The sequence below is a fragment of the Lissotriton helveticus genome, chromosome 2_2 (assembly GCF_964261635.1).
Source record: "Lissotriton helveticus chromosome 2_2, aLisHel1.1, whole genome shotgun sequence".
Lineage (NCBI taxonomy): Eukaryota > Metazoa > Chordata > Amphibia > Caudata > Salamandridae > Lissotriton > Lissotriton helveticus.
Genome location: NC_136060.1, coordinates 203196072 through 203218014, shown reverse-complemented (window position 1 = coordinate 203218014; position 21943 = coordinate 203196072). Strand labels below are relative to the sequence as shown.

Genomic DNA, 21943 nt, shown 5'->3' with positions numbered 1-21943 from the left:
GGAGCTCAGGCAATCCTTTAGCTGCTTTCATGCGTGAGAGCAGCTTCAGGATTGGCAGCAGGGTTGGCTGAGAACCAGCTCCTGAAGAAGAGGAGCAGAGAAGAGAGACGCGAGACGTGGCTGGCTGAAGGTAAATCTTTTTAATATATTTGTTATTTTGCCTTTCACGTCCCCTATGTCGCCTCTCACTCCTCCTCGTCACAAACACCAGCCACTACTGGACAGAAGTTAATGTCATATAATGAGCAATTAATATTCCATACTTCTGGACATTGTAAATACTACAAATATGACAATATGTATTGAGAGTGGCATCCTGAGTCGAAAGGAGGGCAATAGTCTTGTGCACTCAAATTGCCATATTTAACATATTCCCCTGATGGTGCACAGGGCTTGTGTGCCCTTTTTTACATCCACAGGGGCAATAGGGTATCACAGGAGGCGCCTCAGACACTTATGACACCCCTTCTGTAATAATCATTGTGCTAGTGTACATGTAGTACCAGTACTATCTTTATTGTACCCTCTCTCATATATATGGGGGTGTGGACCCATGCAAATGAGGGAGCACTTTGCCACTACCCCAAATAGCAGATGCAGGCACAGAGGCAAACATGCACGTAAGAGGCACACTGTCACTGTGCCCCCTGAGGGAAACCCTCTGGAGGGCAGAAGGGAGTCTCACGATCCCCGAGACTTCTATATCCATTGTGGTTGATGCTGTTACTGTAATATTTTTCCAAGGCAGTTATCATTTCAGAACAAGTTCTGGTAGAGTGTTTTCAAACTGGGTTGCACATATGTCTTCTCCTTGATGGGTATTTTTCAGCTTTCCTGAGCTTGACCATAGTAGAGCTGAGGCTTCTTTTCCTGAGGGGTACAAGTAAAAAAGGCCTGTGACTCTAAGCCATAATTAATCAGTGCAAGCAAACGGCCAAATCTTTCCACGGCATGATAGGAGAGGGTATCAGCCACGCTTTGCTAAGGGCACTGAGGCCTTGTAATATACTGGTGAATGTCTCCAAAATATGGTGTGATGTTACCCCGATGGAGGGCTTTCTTCTCTATCTTTTTCTTCTATTACTTTCTGACACACTTTATTATGTCTTTTTCATATTAAACAAAGTAACCCATATTGTAGGGGATGATGCCCTACTTCTTACTCAAAGGAATAACTTTTTTAAGTAGAGGGTGTGGCTCATTGGCTAGGGGGGGCCAACTTTGATGTCGGGGAACCAAGTTTGAGTCTGGCAGGAGGCTCAAACATCCTGTGATTCTGGGCAAATCACTTATGGACATTTGTGCAATAATTGGCGATAACTATCGCTAGCAATAGTTAGGGGCAGTTTTTTATCACTGTGTAAAGCGGAAAACTATCGCTGTCTTAGCGACGTATATTTACAAGACATTGCTACATGGCAATAGCTTCAGGGATCAGCGGTAAAAATGCCAAGAATATTAGCGTGATGGCGATAGGAATTCCAGCATTAGCAGGCAAAAACCAACAAAGGGCACATTAGTGGCAAAGAAACGCATGTTAGTCAGCCCAACGTGAGTTTTTTTGCCTCTAATGGAACAAATAGTCGACCTCCAATAGGAAAACAATCAACAAAAACAATGAAATGCAGAATGGAGCAACCAGGACCAAGTGTAGCACATATCAACGACCCCCTCAAGCCACACAACATCCAGGATGACGTGGATGAGAGCCTGGATGCCTCGCTGGACCTGCGTCTGGAGCCTGGATGCCTCGCTGGACCTGCGTCTGGAGCCTGGATGCCTCGCTGGACCTGTGCCTGGAGCCTGGATGCCTTGTTGGACCTGCGCCTGGAGGTGGATGCAGAGGAACTGTGGAGTCGATGACCCGTGGCAGTAGACATTGAGGCACAGTGATTTCCTGTACCTGGTGGTGACATCTGGCCGGTCGCATGGAGACCCATTGCTGACCTGCGTGCGAAAACCGCCTTGCGCCCCTTGGAGCTGTGAATGGTAGAGGCGCTCCTGTGCACCAACGAAGGGATGTCTGCATCGCATACTACGATCCACCATTACACCGGGGTGCACGGTGGGGATTACCAACAGTGGGCCGCACCTCTCTGCATCACATGTCGGATGAGGTTGCGCTGCCCGGACACTGTGGAGGGTGAGGCCCATGAGCAGTGCCAAATTTCAGTTCCGGGAGCACTGCAAGTTCAAGCCTTTGGGGGCCCTGCTGCAACAACTGCATTGGGAAGTTCACCAGTGGACCTGGCGGCAAATGCTGTACCAAGCTTGTGCAATCCCACCTGGCTGAGGCTCCTGCTGGCTGAGACACAGATTTGGAGATAATTTAGCAGATTGCGCCACGGTGTCAATGTCCAGGTAAGGAGAAGGTGGGACATGTAGCGGAGGATGCCCGGGGGTCAAGTCGCTCAGGCATAGCACCTGTAGATGACGCACCCCTAGTGTTGGCTCATCAGCTAAGGCGGAAGAGCGTCGACCCACTGCTTTCAAGCAGTTCAAGAAGAGGAAAAATCATCACATGATGATAACTTCCTGATGTAATCGTGCCTTGTTTCCTTTGCGGGCAGGATGTTGGGTAGGGCTGCTCCACTCACGCAGGGCAGGGGCGGAGTGGCATGCCCACGCTCGTGTGCAGTGACTGTTTGGTCAGCCCACTCAGGCCGCACAAAGCAGTCATACGCACTGTCCTGTTCTCAATGCAGGCTGCATTACAGCCTGCATGAAGAACATGGCCACACCTCCAGCCCCAGACTGAGCGCCTCTTCTCTGCACCAATGACCAATCCCAACGCCGCATTGCAGCATTGTGATTGGCTTAGGGGAGGGAGCCAGACTCGAGTTAAGATTTCTCACAGTTAAATATTTACAACACTCGCTCACACACACATCCTCGCGTCCATGCCCCAGCCAGTGTTCTTTCCCGCGTTTCCCACCTCCCAGCTGTCCAGTCCCCCCGCAGCACTTCTTAATGGCGGCCGCTGTGCAGCCATGCATAGCGGGTGTACCACTGGGGTACCGAAGGTATATATGGAGTTATGACGCATAACATTATATCGCATTCCATTACAATGCATACTAATATTAGGCATATTGTAACAGTAGGGAAAGTGTTGGATTGCGGAGATGTAAACATTACTATACCTATTTCAGTGAGTGTGATCCGGCGGTACACCAACAACAGATACTCCACTACCATATACTCACCTGGGCCCATAAATACACAAGTGTTTGAAACCGCTGGGGGTCAAGTTTGTCATTTTCATAGTGTTCAAGATTAGTTATTTAATACTCCTAACTAACCTTTCACTGATCAAAAAATGATTTCCTTTGGTCAATGGACCGTTAATTGAAATAGTTGATGGTGAAAACTGACATAAGAACTAACTGCTCTTTTATTCAATGTAAATACCCACAGACTCAGGAACATTTTTAATCTTTATCCAAAATGAATGCATGTGAACCATTCCAAAATACAGTGCAGTCACCGTCACTCATAGGAGAGAAAATTCAATTAATAAAACACCAAGCATATACTTCGGACTCATATAATAATCAATGCTCTAAAAGAGAGAGGACAGAGAGAAAAGGACATCACCAAAATACACGAAAAATATATAATTACCAAGAATGGTGTGAAAGGCCAACCCCCTGGCCAAAGGGATAGAGCAGGAGACAAAGACATCAGGACAGTATAGTTGACCTCTCTAGAATACCGATGACTGTGTTGCACCCCTCTCTGACACTCTCTTCCTCCTCGAGATTCTTCTGTGATCTTCTGTTCTAACCCAATTAATTAGGATGGAAAGTTCTGCCTCAAGTTCTGCAGTCGATTCTTCATCAGCATCTCACAGCATCAATCCAAGGGTATACAACCTTTACAACGCAACTTTTACAACGCACTACCATTACAACGAAACTTTTACAACGCAACATCCATTACAACGCATGCATTTACAACGCAGTCATTACAACGCATGACACTACAATGCACACCACTACAACGCATGTCATTACAACGCAGTCATTACAACGCATACCATTACAACGCATAGCATTACAACACATAGTACCCCTACACTATCCAACACTTACCCTACTGTTGCACCCCCTGGAGTTAGAATAGTAATTTTAACCCCTACACTATCCAACACTTACCCTACTGTTGCACCCCCTGGAGTTAGAATAGTAATTTTAACCCCTACACTATCCAATACTTACCTTAAATGCAAAGTAATGTTATGCGTTGTAATGGTATGCGTTGTAAAGGTAGTATGCGATGTAATGGAATGCGTTGTAAAGGTAGTTCTTAAAAATTCGTTGTAAATGTATGCGTTGTAATGGACTGCATTGTAATGGATGTTGCGTTGTAAAAAATGCGTTGTAAAGGTAGGCGTTGTAAAAGTATGCGTTGTAACGTCATACATTCAATCCAAGCATTCGGCAAGGCTTCAGCATCATCCTCTAACTAACTAACTAAGGCAATCTTAATTATACCTTTTGTTCCCCATGTTCCACCCATTAATGTTTCAATATCGTAAAAATATTAAATCTGATTGCTCAGGCAAGGGGAAAGCTCCATCACACCATGCTTACATGTTATTAAAATCAGTCCGACTATTGTTCGCAAACCCATCCCCTTAATTTTTATTCATAAATTTAATTTCTCACAGATCTTTAGTTTACTCTGCAACATTTTTATTAACATTATGAATATGAGGCTTCTTCATTGAACTCTTTGCCATCCGTTCCCATGTTTGTTACACTCAAATTTGGCTTCCTCTCAACTTCTCAGCCATGACCTTCATGGCTCGCCTCGGTGGGCATGCGCAGGCATCACGTCATTTCATTCAATCCAGTTATACGAGAGAGGCCCAAATACACACTAGTGATAAAAGTCAGAAGACATGTTATTTTCACAAATAAAATGGTTGCACTGTATACCACTCACCTCTACTCTAATCCAGTTTATTTATTTATGTTTTCTACCGCATTAGCAAAGTCTTCAAGACACCATTTCAGTCTCTACTCATGCGCCAGAATTTCCCTCCAAGCATTAGCTCGTCATACTGCATAGATTTCCCAGTTGAGAGCAGTATTAGTCGTCATTGTTATCCGCATTAGTACACACATAAGCAAGCTTCACTAACCTGCATGTTCAATGTGGTGCATGTTAGTTATTCACGAAAACAGGATTAGTAACTTGTTAGTGAGTTAAATGAGTAGATTCCTCCGAGCAAGTCTCTTCTCTACCAGTCCTTGCTCCATCAAGTGCAGCCCTAAAACTAACCATTGCACCCCAAAGCAAACCCTGAACCCTAAAATTCATATTTGAGCCCCCACAAAACACCCTAAAAATCATATTCCACCCGAATGCACACCCCAATTTTTATATTTGACCCAAAACACACCACAAATTTCACAATTTACCCCATAATACACCCGCCATTTCATTTCCGACACCCAAAAAGCATACCCACCCTATAAATACCCCATTACTGACCTCACAATGCATTGTAATGGAATGCAATGTAAGGACACCTGTGTTGTTGTATTTGCGTTGTGAAGGCAATATCATGTAATGCTTGCATTGTGATGGACCTCTCTCATGCCAAAGGCAAACCATAGGCAAGCCCGTCCGCGTCCTTCTGCCCCTGGACGGCGCTCAACACCAAGGACCCTTCCTCTCGGACACTCCACCCCTACGGTGCCAGTACCCTCTTCACCATCAACCGTGAACAACACATCACCTGCCAGGACCAACATCTGCTCTGGGCCAGACATTGCCATCACTGACGGCTACTGAATCACCCGCAAGGACCACCCCAACCGTCCAGGAGGAGGAATTGCCATCACCTACAGAATCACACTCCGTCTGACCATGCACTCTAATGAACCAATGGTGACCGTAGAACACCTTAACTTCCAGATATGGACCAACACCAACCCCATCCTCTGTGGCACCCTCATCTGCAGGCCCCTGGGCCATGGGCACCCATTTTCGGATACCATTGTACACCTCATTGCAAACCAGTCTCTCCAATCCACGGACGACATCCTACTAGCAAACTCAAGTTCTACCGGGACAACCCAGTGACCAGAACACCACCCCCTCCTGGGGTAGCTCCCCAACATAAGACTCAAGCAGCAAGTCACCGCAGCAATCCACATAGCAGGACACACGGTCAAGCACGTCTCCTCCGCCAGCGGGACCTTCAACTACAGCCACACCACCGGACTCTCTTGGACCAACCATCATTGAATATATCACGTCTTCACCATGCCCACTGTACACAACCACCATCATTGTCCCCTCACAGCTGGATCAAGGACACCAAAGTATGTCTCCCTCAGCACCACCACTCCGCCAACACTTACAGATGATGATACCGCAGCACGCAAACGCTACCAATGGATTTCCAACTGCGCTGACACCTGGGGACCCCTCAAGAACGGCATTGCATCAGTACCTTACGCCTGCATGATGGCAGGCATAAGGGTGACGCAGTGCCACAGGGATAGGCTGGCCCCATGTACTGCTGAAGTTGCATCATGGTTGTGACACGATTACAGTAATGCGTGACTTCAGGGCAGACAGATACATTAGGATTCCAGATATATCTGTCATTACTTGCGTTATGGAGCGCTGTCCAGTGAACACAGTGCATCTGTGGTGTCGCAAGAAGGGGGGAGTGAAAAGTGTTGGAACGCTGTCTTGTCGCAGCGCTGCAACACTTTTCATGAGTGAGGCCCAGGAATGCGCACCATCTAATTGATGGTGCACAGTCCTGTCCTGTAGTTTTGTTGCAGAGCAGCGCAGCAACATTGCTTGCAGTGCGGTCCAGCAACAAAACCTGCTAAAATGAGGCCCCAAGGGTTATTCAAGATGAAAGTGATGCACTCATGAGCAACGTGTGGCTGCAACAGGGGCTGTTGAATTTAAAGCCTCTGCTATCCTGCAGAGCAAAGGAAATGAGCAAGTATGAGTTTTTATTCAATTATGGCATTATATATGTTTAAAGAGTATAAAAAGACTTAATAAGAAAGCTCTCATCCTAAGCCCAACAGGTTATTTGTACGTGTTACTAAGGCTACCCATGACAGTTAACACAGCTGCAGTTTTAAAATAATAATATTTTGATAGACATCAAACATTTTCTTTAATCTTCTATTTGATTGTATGAGAGTTGATTTTTTAAGGGTTCAGGAAGTTATTTAAAATGAATAGATTTTTTCTCCCATTGATAATGACACCCTCGAATGAATTGCTGTTTGGACACTCCATTTACTCTTTTTAGTTCTCCTTCTACTTTGTGTCAGTGGTTGCATCTACTTGCATGATGGCGCACTAGCCTCAAAATAATTTTGGATACCAGTTAAATGTAAAAAATGGTAAAACACATTTATGGATCACTTCTGTTTATTATTTTTTTTAAAGGATACAAAAGATCAAACAAACTGCTCTGTCACCAACAACCCGAAGGCCGGCAGTTGATGTATACAGTGAAAATATCCAACCTAGGAACCCCCTGGAGTTACCTTCTTCCCCCACATACACACAAATGATAAAGATAGTCAAAATGTCAACAATATTTCTGCCTGTGAACCCAGTGGCTCATGACATCTAATGCCAAATACCGTCATAATGTCTCAATGTCAGGCAATACCCTCCGTTCTTTCTTTTGGGCCGGAAGCAAGTATAGCAATCTAAGATACTTGAGGTACGTCAGCTCATTAAATTCAGAGGATTAGAGATTGATAAAGGGGGCTCAAACCTCTTCGTTTTCTAGTTTATGCTCAATAGAGAGCGACAATCTTTCCATGCCCAATAAGTGCCATAGTTTGTGAAGCCATGCAGTGCAGTCTGGGATTATGCCCTAGCCCCAAAATGAGAAGATAGTTTGGTGTGAAGCCCCCAGGACCATCACCAACTATCTACCTCAGAGGGACTTTAGTGGGAATGATAATTGATTGGGTAGTCCTAAGAGGACGTATGCTGCGAAGTGTGGGATGTGCGTTATAAAGTACAAGTTTATATCATCCATGATTCTCTCCCAGTAATGGGCCAGTTGTAGGCAGTTCCAAAGCTTGTGCAATGTAACATATGTAATGTAATGCAATGTACATGAACATTTGTAGAGCGCAGCTATCACTCCGAGGAGCATTATTGCGCTATGCGGATCCCAGAATGGAAAATGGGTAGCTGCAATGGAGCAAGTAGTTAGATAAGTCTTCTGCATAGTGCATTGGAGGATGAAAAGATCCAGGTTTTCAGGGCCTTTTGAGAAGCATTTCAGATTGGATCTGACGGAGCTGGTTGGGGAGATGGTTCCTCAACCTATCACTGGGAGCGATTTGCCTCCTTTCGAGACATTTCTAAACACTGGGGGTTTTAACAGATTTGCGTAATATGATCTTAGACTCTGGGAGGGGATCTAATGCGTAAATCTAGGCCGAAGGTAGTGTGGTCCTGAGTAACCCTGGGCGTAGTTCGCGTAGTAGCGCTATGGATAGTTGTGCGAAGTGCGCTTCGCACGCTAGGCGTAGCTACGTGGACTGCGTAGTGTGATAGGGAAAATGCTGTTCGCAATGATTGCACAGTGCCGGATGCTTATCCACAGTGTGCAATCAATGCAAATTGCATCATGCACAGTGCAAACTGTCGTTTTGTGCTGCTCGAGTAGATTTGTACTCGATCGGCAGCTTTCTCAACGCTGACTGGTAGTTTCTCATTGCGAGCGGTCGCAAGCATACGCGACCACTTGCAATGAGAAACCTGACCTCCCCGCATTGAGAATCTCGCCGGGAAGTTTATTTTCCGCGCTCCCGATCAGCAAATTGATGTTGCCGATCGCGAACGAGGAAAAAGTCTCACCGGGATGCTGATTTTGCTCGCTCGCAGTTGCCAAATTGACGTTGAGGACCACGAGTGAGCAAAAAATGCCCACTATTCGTTTTTGCACTGTGCTATGTGCAATGCGCGGAGCACGTAGTTGCACGAACGACGCACACTCTGCAAGCGTAGCATAGTTTACCGCCCAGGCCTAGTCCTGAGGAGTGAAATATTCTGAAAGTGATGATTAGAATCCTAAATAGAACTCTTTTATGAATGGGGAGCCAGTTTAATGCTTCTAAGGCTGCCGATGCAGATGACCTCCTGGGTCATTTGAGCACTAGACATGCTGCTGCTTGTTGGACCACTTGTAGTTTATGTAAAACTGATTTATTGGCCCCTGCACACAGGATGTTGCAGTAGCCCAATCTAGACGTGATTAGGGCCACAGCAACTGCCTGTCGAGCTGAATGTGAAGAAGATTGAAAAACTTTTTTAGAGATTGTATGATATGGAAACAGGTTACAACAACTGTCAATGATTCAGTGATTGCTGTTTGAAGCATAATGTAGCATCACATTTGATACACACATTTTTGACCACTTTGACTGTGTTTGTAGGCGAGGGAGTGTTAGCTGGCCACCATATCTCGGGGGAGAAGGTGTTCCCTTGTCTTAGAGGAAGTATTTCTGTCTTTTCAGAGTTGCACTTTAGGTGGTTTATTCCTTTGAAAAGTGGCCGTAAGACATTAGCAGAAATTTTCTTCTGCCTGTCTGGTGTTTTTGTCTAGGACCAGAATTAACTGAGTATCGTCCTCATATAAGATGGTCTCTATGTTGAATGACGATATCAAGCTGATCAGTGGGGCCATGTAGGCATTGACAAGCATTGGGCTAAGGATGGAGCCCTGAGGGACACCGGAAAGCAGGGGTTTTTCTTCTGACTTATGTTGACCAAGGGTGATGACATGTCTGCGGTTCTGCAAGAACCCTTTAAGCCAAGGCTGTGTGGTAAATGCCATAAGATTCGAGACGGTCTAAGAATTACATGTGAGACCGTGCCGAATGCCGCTGATACGTCTAATAAGACCAGAACCACATTTTTTCCAAGGGCTGCTTTGAGAGATTCAGCCGTGTATCGTAGAGCTGATTCTGTTGAGTGCTGAGATCTGAACCCAGATTGGTTGGGGTGTAGGATCCTTGCTTTTTCGAAATAGGTTGTAAGTTTGGTGTTAACAAGCTTTTCAGTGATCTTACTAAGGCATGGTAGTAAGGCAATAGGTTGGAGGTTAGTAAGGGTTGTGGGATCAGCAACTTGTTTCTTTTGCAGCAGCTTGACTGCTGAAAGCTTCCATTCTATGGGAATTTTTCCTAATGACAGAGAGGCGTTAATTATTTAATTTATGATAGGATTTGCAATATTGAATATGGTGTGTAAGATCAAGGGGGGCAGGGGTCAAAGGGGGAGCCCGATAGAATAGCAATCATTGCCTGGCGAGATTGGTCTAGGCTAATCAGCTTGAAAGTTTGTAAAGTTGCTCTGTCTTTACCTAAGACAATGTTGTCGTTAGCAGAGAGACACAGGGGCAGAGTGAAATCGTGTTGTAATGTTTGGACCTTAGTTACATTGTCCGCTATGTTATCGCAGAGAGACTGTGGAGGGTAGGATCTCTTGTTGCAGTGACTCTGGGTTGGTAAAAGCGTTGACTATCATGAACATAGTTTTTTTATTATAAATTGACATTTTAAGCGCTTCTGTATAGTAAGCTTTTTTGGCTATTTTAATCTGGGTGTGGTGGTTTTTGAAAACTGTTTTGAATTTGGTTAATTCGGACTGCTCATAGTTCAGTCGCCATCTGTATTCTAGGAGCCTGAAATGAGTTTGTAACTGCTTCAGATTCTTGATGTACCATGGGGTAGAAGGTTTCTTTGGTGGGCTGCTGTTTTGTGGACCTGGGGATGAATACGGTCCCTTAGGGTATATATCCACTGTGTGAAAAGTTGGTTATCGACTGTTGGATCTCCTGACAAATTAGGTCTACTATCTAGTGCCGCTTGGTGTAAGTCAGGGTGATTTGTCATCTCCTTCCACCTAAACTTAACTTGTTGCGGGGGCAAGGTGCACCTCTTGGTATTTGGTGCACACTGGAATCTGATTTCTAAGGGAATCAGTTTATGATCAGTCCAGGTTAGTTTGACTGGGGCCTTGACTGTGAGGGTGTTGAGGTTAGAGCAGATACTGTCCAAAGAGGTGCCGGCATTGTGGGTGGGGGAACAAATCGCTGCTCTAGGCCGAGTGTGTCCATGATTTCCTTGAAAGTTCCTTGAAATGTGTTTCCCTTGGGTCACAACAGAGTGCCAGTATCCTTACATCAACTCAAACATTCTTTAATATGCTCAGGACACCATTTCTGTACCCGGGAAACAATCTTAGCAGTGGTCCCTGATCTGGGGGTGTTACATACTGTGTCATGCCCGGGAGAAAATGTCATCCCATTCTTTGTGTGTAAGAGGCCTCCCTAGTTCAGTTTCCGAATGTATGTGTCCCATGCATTTCTCAAGTGGAGGGGGCTGGGCTAAGAGAGTGTGCAATCTCATTATCAGGCGATTGTCTTTGTCCTTCAAGAAGAAGAATTTCTCAAATGTTGTTAACTGTCTATGTACAAATAGCTTATTGGTGTGCATGACCCAATGTCTGATCGGCAAGTATGCGAAACGAAAAAAGGAGCCAGACAGATTAATTTAGCTACTTGTAGTTCCAAACAGCACATCAATTCTGAATGGTTCTCTGTTTTATTTTAGCTTTTTATCTTTTTTAGAAAACATTTAGATACTTGAAATATGTCATCAAGCAAACAATCGTCAAACAGTGAAAGTAAACATGCAAAAAATGACAATTGTGCAAAGATATATACAAGTGCTGTACACAATCAACAATTAAAAACTATACAGTGGCACAGATAACACCAAACAATATCAACTTAAAACATTGGAAACCAGTCCTTTCTATTGGATACAAAAAGACAAGCGGACCTCTGGTAAAAGAGAACTGCCTGCCTGTCTGGCTGAGCCAAGGATATGGAAAAACCAAATTAAATGCGCGGGCGCCCTCGCATTTAATTTGGTTTTTCCATATCCTTGGCTCAGCCAGACAGGCAGGCAGTTCTCTTGTACCAGAGGTCCGCTTGTCTTTTTGTATCCAATAGAAAGGACTGGTTTCCAATGTTTTAAGTTGATATTGTTTGGTGTTATCTGTGCCACTGTATAGTATTTAATTGTTGATTGTGTACAGCACTTGTATATATCTTTGCACAATTGTCATTTTTTGCATGTTTACTTTCACTGTTTGACGATTGTTTGCTTGATGACATATTTCAAGTATCTAAATGTTTTCTAAAAAAGATAAAAAGATAAAATAAAACAGAGAACCATTCAGAATTGATGTGCTGTTTGGAACTACAAGTAGCTAAATTAATCTGTCTGGCTCCTTTTTTCGTTTTGCATAGTTAAGTGGTCCAAGCCAGTTCAGTAATATGGCCCAAACCTTGGTAGATACCCTGATCGGCAAGTATAGCATACAGGCTGACTCCGGAAGAACATACTCTGTTTTTAATCTGTCAAAGGGGATGCTCCAATCTGTGTCACACAGTCTATCAAATCTTTTGCAACCTGTTGTTTGCCACCATATGACGTGGTTGAGTTGGAGGCCAGAGGTGAAGTCAGGGCTAGTAAAAAGAGAGATCATTGGTGATCGGTATGTCCTAAACCCATTATATGCAGCAACTTTATCCCAGACTGCCAACATGGCACTTGTTATGGGGAAAAAGTGCAAACTCAGTGCCCTGAGTTGTCAGGGCAACCAGGTGACCTTCCATATGTGTATAATCGTAATTGCCTGGTCTATGAAGAACCAGTTCTTCTTGGATTCATTCTAACCCACTCGACCATATACCTGAGATGTGCTGCCTGGAAGTATTGTGCGATGTTAGGCACTCCCAGTCTCCCCTCTGTGAAGCTTAATGTGTGGCCTCTTCTAGTCCCACATGAACCTGTTAATCTCTCTTTGCAAAGTTTGCAGAGTGTTGTGGTGAGGGGTCAGCAGTAACACTTGGAACATAAATAGCACTTTGGGTAAGATAGTCATCTTTAGGGCAGCTGTTAGACAGAACCATGGAAGCTGGTACAGGCACTAGGCAGATAAGTCTGACTTCACTTGTCCAAGGAGCGAGCAGTAGATAATCCTGGCTGTTTTGGTAGCTACTGGAGTGATTTTCAGGTCAAGTAAGGGATGGACATCTCGGCCCATGTGATTGGATAAGGAGCACACAGCTGCTCTTGATGTGCCCGAGGTACTGTGGCTAGGGCACCAGGCCAGACTCAGATGCTGCAGTCCCCCAAGTCCCAAGAGAGGGTAGGAGGGGGGTGGATCAACAGATCTGCACACCAGTCGTAGTCTGCCATCTCACCCCTCCTTCACAATTTGTCAGCTGTAAGTGCGGCACAACTCTCCACAGAAGTCATCCCTGATGCATGGTCCCAAGTAACTATCGAGGTGCTGCTGTAGAAGACTCCAGTGTTCAGCTGGTCACTGTGTGATGTCTCAAGAGCGTCTCGAAGGTTCGCATCCTGTGCCCTCACACCAAAATATCAGGCAGCCAGGAGTGGGAGGTTTACTGAAACCAGCATCAGTAGGCACTTGAACTCCTGTAACTTAGGATGGACTGCTGGCCAAAACAGCTGTAAAGTCACCTACAAGGCATCTAGACTCTACTGTGCACCAAGGGGTGGACAAGTCTCCAGTGTGGCTGCCAAGCTCCGGCAAAGGCTATCTCTGATGTGCTCTGCCCTGTTCGGCGTCTATACCTGGGTGACAGGAGCTGATGACAGTCCCATTGGCTGCCTCTCTACTGCCTCAACCACACCAAGGGCACGCCCAGATCACTCGTGTATCATGCCGCAGGTAATGGGATGGGAGGTCGTGAAGCCCAAGAGTGTGGCGCCATTCCCAGGATCAGCCTCCGATCCCTCCAGCTGTTCGTGACACACATTGGGCCCTTTTTTTTGGTCAGCAGCCTCATTTTGACGTCACCTCGCCCAGTAACGGAAGGGCTCACTTTGTTACAGCGGCTCCCAACTGCCGCTCCAGTCACCGCATTATATTTGGGGTCTTCCCAGGGAACAGCAGCAGACAGCATACCTGTCCTGAAACCTCTCAGAGCTCCGCCATGAGCATTCTCAAAGGACGGGCAAATGAAGAGGCGCAGGGCAACTTATGAACCTGCCATCTTGACCTTGCCCCCCTCCCCATCAAAATAGTCAAAAATATGTATTTATTTTCTACAAAAATAGGTGCTATTCAATTTATAAACAACAGCATTCAAAGTTAATAAAGCATTTTAAAATAAGGAATATTGTAGGTCTGGCAGACAAATGAGGCTTCTATTTTAAAACACAATGAAAACGGTCTCAAAGTAAACAAATTTCACAGACTCTGAGCAAGTTAAATATCTAATACAAATAAATGGAAAGGAATGTTTTTGAGGGCTCGTTTATTCCAAGGACGTCTAGCTCCAGAGATAAGAAAAATTTCCATCAACATATTCAGACTTCTGCACAGAAAAGTGGATGGTTCCAATCCTATCATCTCTAGCAGCACATTTCCCCGGGCAGGCACATTCTGTGAGCTAGGTAAACATTCTAATTCATAGTCAGATGTTATGGGAAGACAGCATGGCGATATGTGGGTTGAAACTGGATTGAGGCTCTTCATAGGCACCAGTTATGAATCTTCTGGGTAGATATTAACAGCATTTTTAGTAATGTATGTATGTCTGAATTACAAGGTATGGTAATGCAAATATTTGTATGCTAGTAAAATTTCCTTTTTTTGTTCATTTTAATTTTATTCTCAAGATTATCCTCACTCATGTATGCTACAATTGTTTGGGGTACAATAAATCCATATTATCATAATTATTTATTGATCATGTACTGATTTGGGTTCGGAAATGGGGTAGGCCACTAAATTCACCGTGAGTTGTTTGGCAGATGCATTGTTCTCCAAGCATATTTTATTCCTGGATGCGATGCCCAAGCAGACAGTTGTAGAATCATTTTCTGTTTTCCCTTTCTTTGTAGAGATCACGCTATACCCACACATTTTGAGTTAGAAAAATCAGAGTGTGCTTCAAAAAAGAGGGGTAAGTAACACAATGGAGGAAAAATGCAGGGTAGTTTCAAAATGTCGATCAGGGGCAGAGTGAAATTCATTGCAATGTGAAAATGTTCGTCTCCACATGATTATTTTTTTAAAAAGCTAAACATTGATGTTAAAACGTGGCAAAACAAACAGAGGCTATACACAATAGGAATTTTTAAACTCTGATTCTCACTTTTTTTAAATGCCTTTTTTTAGCCATTTCTTGTAAATACGAAGTTTCCATGACTTAAACTGTTTAATTAGGAATTAAGGAAGCATACAGTTGGTAAATCACCAAGATATTGATGCCTTTTTCCACTGTCTGGTTCCAAAATTGATTATTTGAAATGGTAATTGTAATACTAGTAATCGTAAATACGGGATGTGGTATTTCATTGGTGTGAGTCTCCCTTCCATTTTTTACTGATTGCCTCCTCTGTTTTTGATCTGTTTTGCTGGTTAGATGCTTTGGGCACTGTGCCACTGCTATTCAGTGCCACAGTGCAAGTGCTCCCTATGTTAAATTGATGTATTGATTAGTGAGTCCATGATTGGGTTATTTGATTTACTTCTCAGACCCTAGTACAGAGCACCATGTGTGCCCAGGGCTTGTTAATCAAAGGCTGCTGGTGGGCTTGCAGCACTGGTTGTGCCACCCACAAAAGTAGCTTGTAAAGTGTGTCTCAGGCCTGCCATTGCAGAGCCAGTGGGCAGTCTAGTACTGCCATGTCGACTAAGTGCACCCTCTTGCCAGTCACTAAACATTCCCTTTTCTTCATATCAGACACCCCTTAGGTGGCCAAACGGCAGGGTGCATTGTAAGTGTAAGGTAGGACATGCCCTGGTGTTTGTGGCATGTATTAATCTATACTAATATTATAAAGAGAGATCCCAAACCTTTGAGGCGGGTAATCTCAGGAACCACAGCACCAATCACAACACCCAAAACTGCATTGGAAAGGACAGTTGCAGCAAATGGACATAGGCTATACTGCTGTCCACCATATACATTAGAAGGGTAAAAGAACCTTAGGGGTAAAGTAGTCCCTTGTGGGCGTTCTGCTCGGGGCATTGTGCTGGGGGCGTGTGCATACAGCGATGGGCACGGCATTCCGACATTAAAACGGCATTCAGAAAAACAAAGCCTTCACACTACTTCATTGTGGGCGTGTGCGTTCTGCGGGGGGCGCGGCCATTCAGCGATGGGCAAGGCATTCGCACGGCATTCGTGGTAAAACACAGCCTTCACACTACTTTCTGTTGGGCGTGTGCGTTCTGCCGGGGTTGTGGGCATACAGCGATGGGCAAGGCATTCGCGCGGTATTCGTTGAAAATGGGCCGGAAATCCTGGATGCGTTCTGGAGCCGCCACACACCATAACATATTGCTACGGTGCTCGGCGGGGGCTGAGGTGAGTCAGCGTACCAGCAGTGCTCATGCGGGGGCTGAGGAGAGTCAGCGTACCAGCGGAGATAAAAAAAATAAACAGGCTGCTCTTACACACACACGCAGTGTCTACGGTGCTCAGGCGTGGGCTGAGGTGAGTCAGCGTACCAGCGGTGCTCAGGCGGGGGCTGAGGAGAGTCAGCGTACCAGCGGGGATAAAAAAAAAATAAACAGGCTGCTCTTTCACACACGTGCAGCGTCGCGTGCACGCTGTCATGCACTGAACTCTGAAGAGGCTGAGGAGAGTCAGTAGTGAAATACAGCAATTTTTGTGTTTCACTATTGCAAGGCTACCTTTTCCCCATAAGCCAGAATGGGCAGTTTGGTTATAACATCCTATAATCCTATAATCCTAACTGACTCAGGGCACTAGGTAGAAATTCGAGTTTACTATGCCTGAACTCAGAATGATAAAATACATCTTTTAGTGAGGTTGGTTTTAACATTCTGTGTTTGAAAATACCTCTTTTAGAAAGTAAGTATTTTCTTGCCTAACTATCCAAGCCCGACTCTGCTAGGTTGTGTATTTCTTGTCTGGAGTTTGAGTGACAGGGGCTGGGGGATTCCAGAAGAGAGTGTGAGTCAGCACAGGGCTGAATAGAGAGATCTGCATGTAGATGGGTGGCAGGAGTTGCACCTGGGACCTGAATAGGGTTGTGCCTTCCCTCCACAATGCTGGCTCCACCTCCTATGGTGTGTCTGATGTCCCTGGCCCACACTGTGAAATGAAAGAAGGAGTCTTGACAACAAAGTGCTCCAGGACTGACCAGAACTGGTTTGGACTTGGCAAAGGCCTCTCTACCTTCAGAGAACAAAGAGAATATGAGCATAAATAAGGGGACCTAGACCCCAAGACTTTAGATCACTTCTGGGAACAAGACAAACCTTTTGCCAAGGAGAAGAACCAAGGAAGCTGCAGGAGTTTTGAATGCCCCTCTGCCAGTGTGCTGTGTGCTGGGTTGGCCTGCAGTGGTCTCTTCATTGCCAAGGAAAGGAGAAGGAACTTTTAAAGAACTTTCATCATCTTGCAGAATATTGCTCCAAGGGCTTGAACTTGTGCTTGCCTCCTGCTGAAGTCTCAAGGACAAAAGACTTCACCACCAGCTCCCCTCTGAATTTCCTTGCTGAGAATACTGTTTTAAGTATAGTATTGGTGATTATTGTTGTTTGTGGTCATGTGTTAAGTCTATTTAAAGAATACTTATTTTTATAAAACCTGTGTGGTGTCCATCTGTAGTGTTTTCACTGAATTACTGTGTGTATTCACAAATGCTTAACATACTGCCTCCGAGATAAGCCTATCTGCTCGTGTGAAGCTACCAAGGGGTTGAGCAGGGGTTATCCAGTAGTGTAATCCCCTTTCCCTGACGCAAGGGTCCCTGATCGTCAAAGGTGTATACCATTGCCAACTAAAGACCCCAGTTCTATCTAACATTGGTGGCAGCGGTGGGATTTGGACCTGCATTTGTGACTCACATAGAGTAATTGGTGTACACTACTAGTGAGTGCAGACCAAACACAGCCACATATTTGTTTTTGGTAAGAATTTTTCTCCTTGGCTGTTATTTTTCCAGAGAACTGCCAATTCTTACTGCCATGAGTAGACCAGCATCTGTTGCAGCTATGGATCTAGACTTTGAAGCAGTGAGTTTGGAAACCTACACGTTAAAATAGCTCAAGCATCTCTGTAAAAATGTAAAGTTGCTACACCAGACATTTCCAAAAAGGATGACTACCAAAAGGCGCTGAGGGCCTGGGTAGAAACAAGAAATGCCGCTGAGTTGATGGTGGAGACAGTTGGGGATGCAGATGGGCAGCTGGATGGGCCAGTGTTTCCAGCCAGGGGAGGGCCACCTGCCAGTAGTAACTCTTCCAAAGACCTGTCCCCCAGAGAGATGGAAGACAGGGAGAGAAATAGGGCACACGCGCTGGAGATGGCCACGCTTAAGATGGAGGGTCGGAGGGAAATAGAGAATAACAGATTGTCAGTGGAGAGAGAGAGACTGAGAATGGAAAATGAGAGGATGTTGGGGGAGTTAGAGATCAAGGCAAAGGGCTTAAAGATCAACCCCTCTGGTGGCAGCGTACCACCTGTGCCTTCAGAAGGCAGGGTATATATCCCCAAGGATGTCATCAAAGATTTCCATAAGCATGAAGATATTGGGCAGTGGTTTGTAGCCTAGTGAGTGAAAGAGGTTCAGAAATTGAGAAAATGTAAGAAGCTGGAGGCAACCACTTGTGTAGAATATGTATCTTTCTTTTGCAGAGCTATGGAGGGGTGGGTGAAGGGTAGCAAAGCGGATACTTTTGAAGCGTTCTATGATTTGGTTGCAAGGGAGCACTTGTCTGCTAACTGTTTTCCAGAGCTACGCCAGCACCTTATTGATAGCAAGTTAACTAACCCTAGGAAGCTTGCTGAGGAGGCAGACCGCTGGGTCGGTACCGGGGTCCACAAGGGTCATGTGGGAGACTCAGCCAAAGGTGGGCAGGGTCCCTAGCAGAAGAGTGGGGGGACAAGGGTAAACAGAGGGAGTTCCTGAAAGGGCCACAAAGTAATTCCCAAGGGAACCAAGAGAAGGGTTCCCAGCCTTCCCCTGAGAAAAAGAGAGAGCTCCCGACAGGTAAACCTTATCCCATTTGCATTCTTCCCTGTTGTTGCAGCAGACAACTCACAGAGCCAGTGTGAGGTGGCTCAAGTTCCCTTTGAGGGGGGTCTCTGGTACTCTTCAATTAGCTGTGAGGCCAGTCATGCCTGTGGATTGTCTGTTGGGCAATGATTTATAGAACTCCCCTTGGGCTAAGGTGGAGAAGAAGGCTCATTTGGAGATGTTGGGTCTGCCTGAGTGGGCATGTGTGACCACTCGGTCTATGTCAGCCAGTAAGGGTGTTCAAGAGATCCTGGAGCCTGAAAGTATGGCCCAGGAACCGGCCTTAAAAAGAAGAGGTAAGTGGTGCGGGAAACCAGCCCTCATTGTTCCCATGGTATAGGAGGAGGCATACCTTGAGGGTGATGCCCTGGAACCTACAGGGGAACAAATTGCTGAACTGGGGGACCTACCTGAGCTCACCCATTGGCAGCAAGAAGGAGGACCCTCCATGGAGGAATTGTCTGTAGAATAGACAAAGTGCCCTTTTCTTGAGGGTTTGTGGCAACAGGCCACAAACCAGGCAGCAGGTGATCGGTCTGGATCACATTGGATCTACTGGAAGAACAACCTCCTGTATAGCGAGCATAAGGTTGCTGAGCCTGGGTCAGCCCGTGTGCAGGTGGTACCCCAGCGCATCAGAGCCTTCCTACTGGAGTTGGCTCATGATATACCTTTAGCTGGACATCTGGGGCAGGACAAGACCTTTGAAAGGCTTGTCACCCACCTTTATTGACCTCAGATGCGGAAGAGTTCAGGTACTCATTGTAGGACTTGTCAAACTTGCCAGAAAGGTGGGAAAAGTGGAAGGAAGCACAAGGCTCCTCTCCAACCTTTCCCTGTAGTCAGTACCGCCTTTGAACGGGTGGGCATTGACATTGTGGGCCACTGGACCACAAGACAGCCATGGGCAACAGATTTATACTGGTCTTGGTGGAACATGCTACCTGGTACCCGGAAGCCATCCCGCTCATGACAGTGACGGCCCCTGTGGTGGGACGTGCACTGATTGGGATTTTCTCCCGTGTGGGGTTCTCCCGAGAGGTGATTTCTGACCGAGGTACTAACTTCATTTCCAGTGATATGAAGTCCCGGTGGAAGGAGTGTAGTGTTACATACAAGTTCACCACTCCTTACCACCCCAAAGGTAATGGGCTGGTTGAGAGATTCAACCATACCCTTAAAGGCATGATTATGGGACTTGAGGAACCCCTGAGGCGTAAGTCGGACATCCTCTTGCCATGCCTTCTTTTCGCTTACCGTGAGGTGCCACAAAAGTCCTTAGGGATCAGGCCCTTTGAACTGTTGTAAGAGGTAAGAGGACCTTTGAGTCTGGTCAAGGAAGGCTGGGAGCAATCTCCCAGGAAACCTCCCCAGGATGTATACAGTTACATGCTGGCCTTCAGGAACCAGACTCAGCGATTCAGACAGTGTGCTCAGACGAATCTGGAAGCCAGTAAGGAGGACATGAAGCGGTGGTACGGTCAGAATGCCATTCTGATTGAACTTCAACCTGGACAGAGAGTTTGGGTCATGGCCCCTGTCGAGCCTTGTGTGCTGTAGCACAGGTAGATCGGACCATTTGAGGTGATGGAGTGCAAGAGTGATATCACCTATTTGGTGAACGTGCAGTCTCCAAAGAACCCTTTGCGGGTCCTGCATGTTAACCGCCTGAAGCCCCACTTAGAAAGGTCCGAAGTGCGCATGCTTCTAGCGACAGATGATGGAATGGAGGAGGAGACAGAGCTTCTTCCTGACCTCCTGTCTACCACAGAACAAGATGGGTCCGTGGATGGTGTCAGCATCTCTGCCACAATGACCCCTGATCAGCAGCAAGATTGTCGGCAACTGTTGGGACAATTCTCTGATCTATTTTCCTTGGTTCCTGGTGTCACTGAGTGGTGCGTCCATGATGTGGACACTGGGGACAGCACTCCTGTGAAGCATAAGGCTTACAGAGTGACTGACAAGGTCAGAGCTTACATCAAGGAAGAAGTCTCCAAGATGTGTGCCTTAGGGGTGATGGAGTCCCTTAACAGTCCTTGGGCCAGCCCTGTGGTCCCAAAGGCTGCCGCGCCTGGTGCCACACCCGAACTCCAATTCTGTGTGGACTACCGAGGACTCAATTCAGTCGCCAGGACTGACGCACACCCCATCCCCAGAGCTGATGTGCTCATTGATCGGCTTGGAGCTGCACAGTACCTCAGCAGTTTTGATTTGACATCTGGGTACTGGCAGATCGCCTTAACTGATGGGGCCAAAGAGAGGGCAGCATTCTCGACACCAGATGGGCACTACCAATTCAGGTTTATGCCCTTTGGGATGAAGAATGCCCCTGCCTAAGCATGGGCGGATTTTGCGAATTGGCAATCCGCGAACTTGCGTATTTACGGATTCGCAATCAGCAAAATCCGCGAACTCTTGCGAATTTGTGGATTTTTTTTTTGTGTGTTCGCAAGGGTTTCTGCCAGTTCGCGAGGGTTGTTTACCAGTTCGCAATTGCGAACTTACTTGTGGGCTCGCAACGGCCGCGACTATGTTGTTGCTACGTCTGGTTCATCATCACAGGTTCACAGCACCCTCTGTTTCACCACTGCCACCCTCTGGTACACCCATGCCACCCTCTGGTACATCACTGCCACCCTCTGGTTGGTTTATCACTGTAGATTATGGGGGTGAAAAAAAGCGAGCACACCTGCCCTGCTTCAACTGACATGAATTAATTTGGGGTTGATTAATGTGTCACTGAATTTAAACTTCCAGTCTGGCTGGCACCTGCTTCCTTATCTGTAATTTGCTTTCTGTTGCAGTGCAATTTTTTT

The 21943-nt window shown here is 45.9% G+C and overlaps 1 protein-coding gene across 2 annotated transcripts in view; it reads right to left on the bottom strand.

The window, feature by feature from the left end:
• Nucleotides 1-21943, bottom strand: part of ARAP2 (ArfGAP with RhoGAP domain, ankyrin repeat and PH domain 2) — a 1514823-nt gene that overhangs the window by 3073 nt on the left and 1489807 nt on the right. The gene's annotated exons all lie outside the window — the stretch shown is intronic.